The sequence below is a fragment of the Salmo salar genome, unplaced genomic scaffold (assembly GCF_905237065.1).
Source record: "Salmo salar unplaced genomic scaffold, Ssal_v3.1, whole genome shotgun sequence".
Taxonomy (NCBI): Eukaryota; Metazoa; Chordata; class Actinopteri; order Salmoniformes; family Salmonidae; genus Salmo; species Salmo salar.
The window spans coordinates 71419-82500 of NW_025550452.1; the positions used below are offsets into that span (position 1 = coordinate 71419).

General features: G+C 44.7%; 1 pseudogene; it reads right to left on the bottom strand.

Moving 5' to 3' along the window:
- Positions 1–11082, bottom strand: part of LOC123739468 (2-hydroxyacylsphingosine 1-beta-galactosyltransferase-like) — a 50149-nt pseudogene that overhangs the window by 25449 nt on the left and 13618 nt on the right.

Below are 11082 nucleotides of genomic sequence, written 5' to 3' on the forward strand. Positions count from 1 at the left end.
GGTGTATCTCCCCTGATCAACAGGTTCTAGAGGTGTATCTCCGCTGATCAACAGGATCTAGAGGTGTATCTCCCCTGATCACCAGGTTCTAGAGGTGTATCTCCGCTGATCAACAGGTTCTAGAGGTGTATCTCCCCTGATCAACAGGTTCTAGAGGTGTATCTCCCCTGATCAACAGCTAACAGGTTCTAGAGGTGTATCTCCCCTGATCAACAGGTTCTAGAGGTGTATCTCCCCTGATCAACAGGTTCTAGAGGTGTATCTCCCCTGATCAACAGGTTCTAGAGGTGTATCTCCCCTGATCAACAGGTTCTAGAGGTGTATCTCCCCTGATCAACAGGTTCTAGAGGTGTATCTCCCCTGATCAACAGGTTCTAGAGGTGTATCTCCCCTGATCAACAGGTTCTAGAGGTGTATCTCCCCTGATCAACAGCTAACAGGTTCTAGAGGTGTATCTCCCCTGATCAACAGGTTCTAGAGGTGTATCTCCCCTGATCACCAGGTTCTAGAGGTGTATCTCCCCTGATCAACAGGTTCTAGAGGTGTATCTCCCCTGATCAACAGGTTCTAGAGGTGTATCTCCGCTGATCAACAGGTTCTAGAGGTGTATCTCCCCTGATCAACAGGTTCTAGAGGTGTATCTCCCCTGATCAACAGGTTCTAGAGGTGTATCTCCCCTGATCACCAGGTTCTAGAGGTGTATCTCCGCTGATCAACAGGTTCTAGAGGTGTATCTCCGCTGATCAACACGTTCTAGAGGTGTATCTCCCCTGATCACCAGGTTCTAGAGGTGTATCTCCCCTGATCAACAGGTTCTAGAGGTGTATCTCCCCTGATCAACAGGTTCTAGAGGTGTATCTCCCCTGATCAACAGGTTCTAGAGGTGTATCTCCGCTGATCAACAGGATCTAGAGGTGTATCTCCCCTGATCAACAGGTTCTAGAGGCTTATCTCCCCTGATCAACAGGTTCTAGAGGTGTATCTCCGCTGATCAACAGCTAACAGGTTCTAGAGGTGTATCTCCCCTGATCAACAGGTTCTAGAGGTGTATCTCCCCTGATCAACAGGTTATAGAGGTGTATCTCCGCTGGTCAACAGCTAACAGGTTCTAGAGGTGTATCTCCCCTGATCAACAGCTAACAGGTTCTAGAGGTGTATCTCACCTGATCAACAGCTAACAGGTTCTAGAGGTGTATCTCCCCTGATCAACAGGTTCTAGAGGCGTATCTCCCCTGATCAACAGGTTCTAGAGGTGTATCTCCCCTGATCAACAGGTTCTAGAGGTGTATCTCCGCTAATCAACAGCTAACAGGTTCTAGAGGTGTATCTCCCCTGATCAACAGGTTCTAGAGGTGTATCTCCGCTGGTCAACAGCTAACAGGTTCTAGAGGTGTATCTCACCTGATCAACAGCTAACAGGTTCTAGAGGTGTATCTCACCTGATCAACAGCTAACAGGTTCTAGAGGTGTATCTCCCCTGATCACCAGCTAACAGGTTCTAGAGGTGTATCTCCCCTGATCAACAGGTTCTAGAGGTGTATCTCCCCTGATCAACAGCTAACAGGTTCTAGAGGTGTATCTCCCCTGATCAACAGGTTCTAGAGGTGTATCTCCCCTGATCAACAGGTTCTAGAGGTGTATCTCCCCTGATCAACAGGTTCTAGAGGTGTATCTCCCCTGATCAACAGGTTCTAGAGGTGTATCTCCCCTGATCAACAGGTTCTAGAGGTGTATCTCCCCTGATCAACAGGTTCTAGAGGTGTATCTCCCCTGATCAACAGGTTCTAGAGGTGTATCTCCGCTGATCAACAGGTTCTAGAGGTGTATCTCCCCTGATCAACAGGTTCTAGAGGTGTATCTCCCCTGATCAACAGGTTCTAGAGGTGTATCTCCCCTGATCAACAGGTTCTAGAGGTGTATCTCCCCTGATCAACAGGTTATAGAGGTGTATCTCCCCTGATCAACAGGTTCTAGAGGTGTATCTCCCCTGATCAACAGCTAACAGGTTCTAGAGGTGTATCTCCCCTGATCAACAGGTTCTAGAGGTGTATCTCCCCTGATCACCAGGTTCTAGAGGTGTATCTCCCCTGATCAACAGGTTCTAGAGGTGTATCTCCCCTGATCAACAGGTTCTAGAGGTGTATCTCCGCTGATCAACAGGTTCTAGAGGTGTATCTCCCCTGATCAACAGGTTCTAGAGGTGTATCTCCCCTGATCAACAGGTTCTAGAGGTGTATCTCCCCTGATCAACAGGTTCTAGAGGTGTATCTCCCCTGATCAACAGGTTCTAGAGGTGTATCTCCCCTGATCAACAGGTTCTAGAGGTGTATCTCCCCTGATCAACAGGATCTAGAGGTGTATCTCCCCTGATCAACAGCTAACAGGTTCTAGAGGTGTATCTCCCCTGATCAACAGGATCTAGAGGTGTATCTCCCCTGATCAACAGCTAACAGGTTCTAGAGGTGTATCTCCCCTGATCAACAGGTTCTAGAGGTGTATCTCCCCTGATCAACAGGTTCTAGAGGTGTATCTCCCCTGATCAACAGGTTCTAGAGGTGTATCTCCCCTGATCAACAGGTTCTAGAGGTGTATCTCCCCTGATCAACAGGTTCTAGAGGTGTATCTCCCCTGATCAACAGGTTCCAGAGGTGTATCTCCCCTGATCAACAGGTTCTAGAGGTGTATCTCCCCTGATCAACAGCTAACAGGTTCTAGAGGTGTATCTCCCTGATCAACAGGTTCTAGAGGTGTATCTCCTCTGATCAACAGGTTCTAGAGGTGTATCTCCCCTGATCAACAGGTTCTAGAGGTGTATCTCCCCTGATCAACAGGTTCTAGAGGTGTATCTCCCCTGATCAACAGGTTCTAGAGGTGTATCTCCCCTGATCAACAGGTTCTAGAGGTGTATCTCCCCTGATCAACAGGTTCTAGAGGTGTATCTCCCCTGATCAACAGGTTCTAGAGGTGTATCTCCCCTGATCAACAGGTTCTAGAGGTGTATCTCCCCTGATCAACAGGTTCTAGAGGTGTATCTCCCCTGATCAACAGGTTCTAGAGGTGTATCTCCCCTGATCAACAGCTAACAGGTTCTAGAGGTGTATCTCCCCTGATCAACAGGTTCTAGAGGTGTATCTCCCTGATCAACAGGTTCTAGAGGTGTATCTCCCCTGATCAACAGGCTAACAGCTTCTGTAAAGCCGTTCTAGATCTCCCTGTTTGTTTAATTTACAGCCATAATAGATCTCCCTGTTTGTTTAATTTACAGGTGACTAAGTAAACCGTTAGAGATGGTAAACAATGTGGTATGACTGTACACGTGAGAACGTACAGTGACAAAGGAAACACAGGTGAAATCTAAGATTTGTCTGTCTCACTGTCAACACTAATACATCACGTGGGGAATTAACCCTTGGAGAATATATTTAGGAGGGTTTTGTTGGGGGGGGGGGGGAAACGAGATCACAAGAAAACTGATGGATATTTTAAAGAAAATTCAGTTTTTTCATCTGCACAGATCTTCTATTGAATGTGTTTTAGTAAAAATGTTCAGTGTAAATTGTTGAAAGTAGTCATTGTGCTTAGAGTTTTATGGTTTGTTGTACTTTGAAATCAGTGTTTTTTTTTGTTCGGCAGACATTTTAAGTACAAGAAAAAAGAGCAAATCTGTTATTGTGGAATTGACCTCTGACCCTGCATCTTAATAACATAATGTTACCTGGTCCATCTCTGACCCTGCTACTTAATAACACAATGTTACCTGGTCCATCTCTGACCCTGCTACTTAATAACACAATGTTACCTGGTCCATCTCTGACCCTGCTACTTAGAAACACAATGTTACCTGGTCCATCTCTGACCCTGCTACTTAGAAACACAATGTTACCTGGTCCATCTCTGACCCTGCTACTTAATAACACAATGTTACCTGGCCCATCTCTGACCCTGCTACTTAATAACACAATGTTACCTGGTCCATCTCTGACCCTGCTACTTAGAAACACAATGTTACCTGGCCCATCTCTGACCCTGCTACTTAGAAACACAATGTTACCTGGTCCATCTCTGACCCTGCTACTTAATAACACAATGTTACCTGGTCCATCTCTGATCCTGCTACTTAATAACACAATGTTACCTGGTCCATCGCTGACCCTGCTACTTAGAAACACAATGTTACCTGGTCCATCTCTGACCCTGCTACTTAGAAACACAATGTTACCTGGTCCATCTCTGACCCTGCTACTTAATAACACAATGTTACCTGGCCCATCTCTGACCCTGCTACTTAATAACACAATGTTACCTGGTCCATCTCTGACCCTGCTACTTAGAAACACAATGTTACCTGGCCCATCTCTGACCCTGCTACTTAATAACACAATGTTACCTGGCCCATCTCTGACCCTGCTACTTAGAAACACAATGTTACCTGGTCCATCTCTGACCCTGCTACTTAGAAACACAATGTTACCTGGCCCATCTCTGACCCTGCTACTTAGAAACACAATGTTACCTGGTCCATCTCTGACCCTGCTACTTAGAAACACAATGTTACCTGGTCCATCTCTGACCCTGCTACTTAGAAACACAATGTTACCTGGTCCATCTCTGACCCTGCTACTTAGAAACACAATGTTACCTGGCCCATCTCTGACCCTGCTACTTAGAAACACAATGTTACCTGGTCCATCTCTGACCCTGCTACTTAGAAACACAATGTTACCTGGCCCATCTCTGACCCTGCTACTTAGAAACACAATGTTACCTGGTCCATCTCTGACCCTGCTACTTAGTAGCACAATGTTACCTGGTCCATCTCTGACCCTGCTACTTAATAACACAATGTTACCTGGCCCATCTCTGACCCTGCTACTTAGTAGCACAATGTTACCTGGTCCATCTCTGACCCTGCTACTTAGAAACACAATGTTACCTGGTCCATCTCTGACCCTGCTACTTAATAACACAATGTTACCTGGCCCATCTCTGACCCTGCTACTTAATAACACAATGTTACCTGGCCCATCTCTGATCCTGCTACTTAGAAACACAATGTTACCTGGCCCATCTCTGACCCTGCTACTTAATAACACAATGTTACCTGGCCCATCTCTGATCCTGCTACTTAGAAACACAATGTTACCTGGTCCATCTCTGACCCTGCTACTTAATAACACAATGTTACCTGGTCCATCTCTGACCCTGCTACTTAGAAACACAATGTTACCTGGTCCATCTCTGACCCTGCTACTTAGAAACACAATGTTACCTGGCCCATCTCTGACCCTGCTACTTAGAAACACAATGTTACCTGGTCCATCTCTAACCATGCTACTTAGAAACACAATGTTACCTGGCCCATCTCTGATCCTGCTACTTAGAAACACAATGTTACCTGGTCCATCTCTGACCCTGCTACTTAATAACACAATGTTACCTGGCCCATCTCTGACCCTGCTACTTAATAACACAATGTTACCTGGCCCATCTCTGACCCTGCTACTTAATAACACAATGTTACCTGGTCCATCTCTGACCCTGCTACTTAGAAACACAATGTTACCTGGTCCATCTCTGACCCTGCTACTTAGAAACACAATGTTACCTGGTCCATCTCTAACCATGCTACTTAGAAACACAATGTTACCTGGCCCATCTCTGATCCTGCTACTTAGAAACACAATGTTACCTGGTCCATCTCTGACCCTGCTACTTAATAACACAATGTTACCTGGCCCATCTCTGACCCTGCTACTTAATAACACAATGTTACCTGGCCCATCTCTGACCCTGCTACTTAATAACACAATGTTACCTGGTCCATCTCTGACCCTGCTACTTAGAAACACAATGTTACCTGGTCCATCTCTGACCCTGCTACTTAGAAACACAATGTTACCTGGTCCATCTCTGACCCTGCTACTTAGAAACACAATGTTACCTGGTCCATCTCTGACCCTGCTACTTAGAAACACAATGTTACCTGGCCCATCTCTGACCCTGCTACTTAGAAACACAATGTTACCTGGTCCATCTCTGACCCTGCTACTTAGAAACACAATGTTACCTGGCCCATCTCTGACCCTGCTACTTAGCAACACAATGTTACCTGGCCCATCTCTGACCCTGATACTTAGAAACACAATGTTACCTGGTCCATCTCTGACCCTGCTACTTAGAAACACAATGTTACCTGGTCCATCTCTGACCCTGCTACTTAGAAACACAATGTTACCTGGTCAATCTCTGACCCTGCTACTTAGAAACACAATGTTACCTGGTCCATCTCTGACCCTGCTACTTAGAAACACAATGTTACCTGGCCCATCTCTGATCCTGCTACTTAATAACATAATGTTACCTGGTCCATCTCTGACCCTGCTACTTAATAACACAATGTTACCTGGCCCATCTCTGACCCTGCTACTTAATAACACAATGTTACCTGGCCCATCTCTGATCCTGCTACTTAGAAACACAATGTTACCTGGCCCATCTCTGACCCTGCTACTTAATAACACAATGTTACCTGGCCCATCTCTGATCCTGCTACTTAGAAACACAATGTTACCTGGTCCATCTCTGACCCTGCTACTTAATAACACAATGTTACCTGGTCCATCTCTGACCCTGCTACTTAGAAACACAATGTTACCTGGTCCATCTCTGACCCTGCTACTTAGAAACACAATGTTACCTGGCCCATCTCTGACCCTGCTACTTAGAAACACAATGTTACCTGGTCCATCTCTGACCCTGCTACTTAGAAACACAATGTTACCTGGCCCATCTCTGATCCTGCTACTTAGAAACACAATGTTACCTGGTCCATCTCTGACCCTGCTACTTAGAAACACAATGTTACCTGGCCCATCTCTGACCCTGCTACTTAGAAACACAATGTTACCTGGTCCATCTCTGACCCTGCTACTTAGAAACACAATGTTACCTGGTCCATCTCTGATCCTGCTACTTAGAAACACAATGTTACCTGGCCCATCTCTGACCCTGCTACTTAATAACACAATGTTACCTGGCCCATCTCTGATCCTGCTACTTAATAACACAATGTTACCTGGTCCATCTCTGACCCTGCTACTTAATAACACAATGTTACCTGGCCCATCTCTGACCCTGCTACTTAATAACACAATGTTACCTGGCCCATCTCTGACCCTGCTACTTAATAACACAATGTTACCTGGTCCATCTCTGACCCTGCTACTTAGAAACACAATGTTACCTGGTCCATCTCTGACCCTGCTACTTAGAAACACAATGTTACCTGGTCCATCTCTGACCCTGCTACTTAGAAACACAATGTTACCTGGCCCATCTCTGACCCTGCTACTTAGAAACACAATGTTACCTGGTCCATCTCTGACCCTGCTACTTAGAAACACAATGTTACCTGGCCCATCTCTGACCCTGCTACTTAGAAACACAATGTTACCTGGTCCATCTCTGACCCTGCTACTTAGAAACACAATGTTACCTGGCCCATCTCTGACCCTGCTACTTAGAAACACAATGTTACCTGGTCCATCTCTGACCCTGCTACTTAGAAACACAATGTTACCTGGCCCATCTCTGACCCTGCTACTTAGCAACACAATGTTACCTGGCCCATCTCTGACCCTGATACTTAGAAACACAATGTTACCTGGTCCATCTCTGACCCTGCTACTTAGAAACACAATGTTACCTGGTCCATCTCTGACCCTGCTACTTAGAAACACAATGTTACCTGGTCAATCTCTGACCCTGCTACTTAGAAACACAATGTTACCTGGTCCATCTCTGACCCTGCTACTTAGAAACACAATGTTACCTGGCCCATCTCTGATCCTGCTACTTAATAACATAATGTTACCTGGTCCATCTCTGACCCTGCTACTTAATAACACAATGTTACGTGGCCCATCTCTGACCCTGCTACTTAATAACACAATGTTACCTGGTCCATCTCTGACCCTGCTACTTAGAAACACAATGTTACCTTGTCCATCTCTGACCCTGCTACTTAGAACCACAATGTACCTGGCCCATCTCTGATCCTGCTACTTAGTAGCACAATGTTACCTGGCCCATCTCTGACCCTGCTACTTAATAACACAATGTTACCTGGCCCATCTCTGATCCTGCTACTTAGAAACACAATGTTACCTGGTCCATCTCTGACCCTGCTACTTAGTAGCACAATGTTACCTGGCCCATCTCTGACCCTGCTACTTAATAACACAATGTTACCTGGCCCATCTCTGATCCTGCTACTTAGAAACACAATGTTACCTGGCCCATCTCTGACCCTGCTACTTAGTAGCACAATGTTACCTGGCCCATCTCTGACCCTGCTACTTAGAAACACAATGTTACCTGGCCCATCTCTGATCCTGCTACTTAGAAACACAATGTTACCTGGTCCATCTCTGACCCTGCTACTTAGTAGCACAATGTTACCTGGCCCATCTCTGACCCTGCTACTTAGAAACACAATGTTACCTGGCCCATCTCTGACCCTGCTACTTAGAAACACAATGTTACCTGGCCCATCTCTGACACCAATGACCCTGAAATCTAAATGCAATGTTACCTGTCGCCCTTCTGACAGCAGTAAGGAAGTATCATGTCCCTGGAGGTGTAGTTCTGTAGCCAGCGTCTTGAAGATGTAGAGGTGAGACTCAAACATGATGGGAGGGACAACGATGATCCTGGAGGACCAGCATGCACTGGGGTACAGGGAGAGGTGGAGGTGGAGGAAGAGGAGGAGGGAGAGGAGCGACGGGGGAGGGTGCATGGCTGGGAGGAACAGCGGGGAAGGGAGGAGAGGAAGAGAGAAAAAATAGACATCAGGAGAGAACAGATATATATCAGGCTGTATCAGGATCAATAACACCAGGACAGAACACATATATATCAGGCTGTATCAGGATCAATAACACCAGGACAGAACACATATATATCAGGCTGTATCAGGATCAATAACACCAGGACAGAACACATATATATCAGGCTGTATCAGGATCAATAACACCAGGACAGAACACATATATATCAGGCTGTATCAGGATCAATAACACCAGGACAGAACACATATATATCAGGCTGTATCAGGATCAATAACAGCAGGAGGACAGAACACATATATATCAGGCTGTATCAGGATCAATAACACCAGGACAGAACACATATATATCAGGCTGTATCAGGATCAATAACACCAGGACAGAACACATATATATCAGGCTGTATCAGGATCAATAACACCAGGAGGACAGAACACATATATATCAGGCTGTATCAGGATCAATAACACCAGGACAGAACACATATATATCAGGCTGTATCAGGATCAATAACACCAGGACAGAACACATATATATCAGGCTGTATCAGGATCAATAACACCAGGACAGAACACATATATATCAGGCTGTATCAGGATCAATAACACCAGGACAGAACACATATATATCAGGCTGTATCAGGATCAATAACACCAGGACAGAACACATATATATCAGGCTGTATCAGGATCAATAACACCAGGACAGAACACATATATATCAGGCTGTATCAGGATCAATAACACCAGGACAGAACACATATATATCAGGCTGTATCAGGATCAATAACACCAGGACAGAACACATATATATCAGGCTGTATCAGGATCAATAACACCAGGACAGAACACATATATATCAGGCTGTATCAGGATCAATAACACCAGGACAGAACACATATATATCAGGCTGTATCAGGATCAATAACACCAGGAGGACAGAACACATATATATCAGGCTGTATCAGGATCAATAACACCAGGACAGAACACATATATATCAGGCTGTATCAGGATCAATAACACCAGGAGGACAGAACACATATATATCAGGCTGTATCAGGATCAATAACACCAGGACAGAACACATATATATCAGGCTGTATCAGGATCAATAACACCAGGACAGAACACATATATATCAGGCTGTATCAGGATCAATAACACCAGGAGGACAGAACACATATATATCAGGCTGTATCAGGATCAATAACACCAGGACAGAACACATATATATCAGGCTGTATCAGGATCAATAACACCAGGAGGACAGAACACATATATATCAGGCTGTATCAGGATCAATAACACCAGGACAGAACACATATATATCAGGCTGTATCAGGATCAATAACACCAGGACAGAACACATATATATCAGGCTGTATCAGGATCAATAACATCAGGACAGAACACATATATATCAGGCTGTATCAGGATCAATAACACCAGGACAGAACACATATATATCAGGCTGTATCAGGATCAATAACACCAGGACAGAACACATATATATCAGGCTGTATCAGGATCAATAACACCAGGACAGAACACATATATATCAGGCTGTATCAGGATCAATAACACCAGGACAGAACACATATATATCAGGCTGTATCAGGATCAATAACACCAGGACAGAACACATATATATCAGGCTGTATCAGGATCAATAACACCAGGACAGAACACATATATATCAGGCTGTATCAGGATCAATAACACCAGGAGGACAGAACACATATATATCAGGCTGTATCAGGATCAATAACATCAGGACAGAACACATATATATCAGGCTGTATCAGGATCAATAACACCAGGACAGAACACATATATATCAGGCTGTATCAGGATCAATAACACCAGGACAGAACACATATATATCAGGCTGTATCAGGATCAATAACACCAGGACAGAACACATATATATCAGGCTGTATCAGGATCAATAACACCAGGAGGACAGAACACATATATATCAGGCTGTATCAGGATCAATAACACCAGGAGGACAGAACACATATATATCAGGCTGTATCAGGATCAATAACACCAGGACAGAACACATATATATCAGGCTGTATCAGGATCAATAACACCAGGAGGACAGAACACATATATATCAGGCTGTATCAGGATCAATAACACCAGGACAGAACACATATATATCAGGCTGTATCAGGATCAATAACACCAGGAGGACAGAACACATATATATCAGGCTGTATCAGGAT